The following is a 4,656-nucleotide window of genomic DNA, read 5'->3' as shown; positions in this document are numbered from 1 at the left end:
AGATGTTCTTGGAGAGAGAGAGAGAGAGAGAGAGAGAGAGAGAGAGAGAGAGAGAGAGAGAGAGAGAGAGAGAGGAGAGGGAGGGAATGAGAGAAGAAAAAACAAGAGAGCGTCATGTTAAGGAGGATGAAAGGGATGGGTTATTTTGAGGGGGGGGGTTGCTGAAGAGATTCACGGACTGTGCTCGTATGATAAGGTTGAAATGACACTGAGGAGTATAATTCTCGATGTAATCTTTGGCCGTTACACATTGGCCAGATTCCCGGATCATGATTAACGCTAGAACAGCTGCGCCATGTTGCGCCACCTACTTTTAGCGCCCTCTCTGGGGTCAAATGACCATAGTCTTTAGAATGGGAAGCTGTTATTGACAGACACAGGTCACTAGAGGGCGCCTCTCGTAAATTAGCCTGCTTCCTACACAGAAAAACTGCAAAATAGCTTCATACCGGAGTATCCTGATGTGATTCCGAAAATGTAAGGATACCGGGGTGGTAGAACGCACATATCTAGGAAAAGCCATGAAAGGAGGGTCCGGAAATTTGATCGAGCGCAAAGGTATAATATATCATCAACGGAGAGAGTCTCTATCCAAAGTGATTCAGGACACACAATGTAAAAGGGAGAAAAAAAAACACCACTCTGCACTTTGAGTGACAGCATCAATTTGGCTCCCAGCGAATCCCGCTGCTCCTGACAACGACCCCGGGCTAAAACACACATCATGAGTCTGTTTGCTTTGAGACGGGAACCGTCCTCCATTAACCAACGCTTTTTTTAGACCGTATGTTCCCTTTTTTCGTAAATGTCTCGAGTCCCCCCCCCCACCCCCCCGATGTTATTGCTGCGACTGCGGAACATTCCGTCTTTTCTTTCTGTTTCTCCTCTGTCACTTTCTCTCTAATCAGACTCCCTCCAACCTGCTGGTTACAGACTCCTGTTGTGTTTGGCCTTATGCAATCACCGCTTACCATTTCTCTCAACCTGCCATGTCCCTCTCTTCCCTCTCTTCCCTCTTTCCCTCTCTTCCCTCTCTTCCCTCTCATCCCTCCCCTTCCCGCCGTCCCTCTCTCACTTCATTCCGTCGGATGAATTGGCATTCATCCATCTCTCTCGCTCCCTTCTTTCATTCCTCTTCCATCCCTCCCTCCCTCCCTCCCTCCCTCCCTTCTTTCATTCCTCTTCCATCCCTCCCTCCCTCCCTCCCTTCTTTCATTCCTCTTCCAGCCATCCCTCCCTCCCTCCCTTCTTTCATTCCTCTTCCAGCCGTCCCTCCCTCCTTCCTTTCGTTCATTCCTCTTCCAACCATCCCTCCCTCCTTTCTTTCATTTCCTCTTCCATCCCTCCCTCCCTCCCTCCATCCCACCCTAACCCTCTCCCTCTCTCCCAACCCTCCATCCATTACACTGGGAGGACTCTGGCTCTGAGTGTTTGTCTGTGTCCGGGGGCCAGCCAATCCCAGGTGAGGCCGCTAGGCCCAGCGGGGGGGCTAGGGGGGGGAGAGGGGGGGGGACAGAGGAGCAGTGATACGTCAGGGTAAACATCTCCCAGCTCGTCGCCACACGTCAAGGACACCTGATGGACTTCTAGAAAAGTAGCCTGGAGTACGCTACATCACCCCCCCCTCTCTCTCTCCCTCCCTGTATTCTGTCCCTCTCATCTCTCTCTTTCTCTCCCTCTCTCTTGCTCCAGCGCTTGTTCTCTCTCCCTCGCTCACTCTGTCTCTCTCTCTCTCTTTCTCTATGTGTCTGTCTCTCTCTTTCTCTCTCTCTGTGTCTCTCTCTCTCTCTCTGTGTGTGTGTGTCTCTCTCTCTCTCTCTCTCTTTCTCTCTCATTCTATCTCTCTCTCTTTCTGGGTGTGTGTGTGTCTCTCTCTTTCTCTCTCTCTCTCTTTCTCTCACACTCTGTCTCTCTCTCTCTCTCTCTCTCTCTCTCTGTGTGTGTGTGTGTCTCTCTCTTTCTCTCTCTGTGTCTCTCTCTCTCTCTTTCTCTCTCTGTGTCTCTCTCTCTCTCTAATCCTCCCTTTCTCTCTCTCATTCTCTCTCTTTTCCACGCTCGTTTTCTGTCCCTCTCCTCGTCCTCCCTTCATCCCTCTCTCCTCCTGCCCGACTTCTTCCTTCTCTGTTCCATCCTCCCTTCATACTGTACTCCTCTTCTTCCTCTCCTCCTCTCTGTCCTTACCCCCCCCCTCCCCCTCCTCCTCCTCCTCTCTCTCTCTCTCTCTCATGCTCTGTCTTCGTCTAATTCTTCCTGTCTACCGTCACTGCGGTTTAGCCGTCCGACCGCTTATGTGACGCATCTTGGTTTGACCGCTGAGATGCGGTCTAGCAGTCTGACCGCTTGTGTGGCTGAACCCCGGGGAGACGTGCGCATTCTATTGACCGTCTGAGCATCAGGCTCCACCTGACATGTATTGACACCGACTGTCCCCAGCCGTGGTATTTCATGCTTGTTAGATTTCCTTTTGTTCCTGATAACTGGGGTTTAATAAAGTCCACTGTCTGGACTGTCTGTGGGCTGAATGACACAAGACGTGTTGACAGGAACAGGCGAATTAGTTCCTCCAGAGTCACCTTGAAAACTCCTGAGAAACCCCCGGAGAAAGTTGAAGGGCTAGAGATCTTTACGTCTATATTTGACGTTTTTGGGGGTTTGTTTACAACGATGTGCACATTTGCCGTTATTAGAAAACATAGCGAAGAAATGCAGCGTGAAAAAAAAGACATGCTGTTGGGTTCTGGTTAGGGTTTAATGCTATATTCTGGTCAGCCCGGTTGTAAAGCAGGCCATGCTAACCCATCGCTAGTTCAAACAGACCATAGTAGACTTTAAACAACAAAGAGACACGGAATTCATCATGATCGTTATTTTCTTGCAAGGAGAATGAATGCGAAGTCTCCCCTAGAGACTCCGAATTCAGACTGCCTTTTCTTGCAAGGAGCAGGTCATTTTATTCTTAACAGAAAGACACGCGTACAGGCGGGGCCACCTTCGTGAGGAAGCCCACATGCTGAGAACACACATGGAAAAGTGGGAGGCAGTCTGATGAACAAAACAGTGTTTTTAACATAAACACTAACCTGGGAATGTAATCAGTTTCATGGAAATGTCTACTTAACATATACATTCCCATGGACTGCTCTGCCCAACACAAACATTCTCAGCTCAATGTACAGCGTTTAGCAAAATCAGATTTACGACAGGGCCCCTCTGACAACACAATGCTAGGAAAGGGAAAACTTCCCAGGCTGGGATAGAAGATAAGGTTTTGTAGAATGATGAGCTTGTAAGTTTGTGCTTAAGAAGTTGAACTCTCAGAACAGAACAGAAATGCATAGAGTTCATGTACTCTTCCAAATGTACTATAAAATTAAACATTTATGAAAACATCATTCAGCCCTATCATTCCCTGCTGTTTTTCATAATTTATCACGATACAAACATTCTCTCTTTATTCAGGTCGTTTAACTTTCTTTCATATTTTCTAGTTTAACTGTCATTCAACATCGCCGTACAGATCACACATGAATCTCAACTTGGATTAGAGTTTCTCAAATTGGGTTAGGTACTTAGGTTCCATCATAATTTCTTGAATCAACATTTGTTTGTACAAGTATTTCTGAAATCAGTTTGTTAGTCATAGCTCTGAAGCAGGGGAAGACACAACAAACAATCATTACAACAAAGAAAATCAGCATGTGATGTCAAGCATCACACATGTTCCTCCTGCCACTGCAGTCGATAGGTCAAGAGTCATTCAGTTCTGGAGTGTCATCAGTCTGATCTGATCGATTTCGCGGTTCTGGGCTTCGTTTATCGTAAGGGATGCGTTTACAAATGTCTCTGATTGATAGTTCAGGGTTTCTTGTCATCTGGGACATTACTGCCCCAGACTGGGTCGTGTGCCTGGACTTGGGCGTCTCGTTTGGTCGTCGGGAGGATTTGGTCCCCTCATTCTAAGAGGTAGTGGATCTGAAGAATTCTTCACCGGGTTTGAGACGTAATATTCACTAAATGAATAGAACCCCTTTGTAGCCCGGGCTTCCACCACTACCCGTCGTTCGAGGGAAACAATGTCACCTTCTTTCAATGGCTCTGTGTATCCACGTATCTCGTTCCGCGATCTTGACAGCAGTTGAGATGCTCAGCAGCACCCCAAATGGCTCAACCCACCGCGGGCTGCGCCAGTGTTCTCCTTCCATCTCGTCGATGAGGATCTGGTCATCAGGTTGTATTCTCGATCCTGTAGGAAACAGATGTCTGGCAGATAATTTGTTCTGGCTATTTCCTATTTCCTAAATAGCCATCCACGTGGCCAGTGTGTTTTCCGTTTCTGCCAAATCTGCTGTCTTTACATATAACGATGAATTGAGTATCAAGGACCCCAATTGAAATATGTACTTTCATGTATCTACTTCTGCAAATCTTCTAACAAAGCCTTCAATCAATCAATCAATACTTCCCTAATGTCGTCTACTATGGGTAGTCTAACCCCTTCTCCCATTTACTATTTCAAATTCATTAATTTCATTAATTTCATTTATTTCATTCATTTCATTCATTCATTCATTCATTCCCATAGGTGTCAGTGTTATTCTCATGTGTGTTTCCATTAGAGAAACACACTCTTCAATGTCCAGGTGTTTGGACCCCGTG

Source organism: Nansenia antarctica (genome assembly GCF_963989245.1).
Source record: "Nansenia antarctica genome assembly, chromosome: 6".
Classification (NCBI taxonomy): Eukaryota; Metazoa; Chordata; class Actinopteri; order Argentiniformes; family Microstomatidae; genus Nansenia; species Nansenia antarctica.
Note: the sequence above shows the minus strand (reverse complement) of the source record.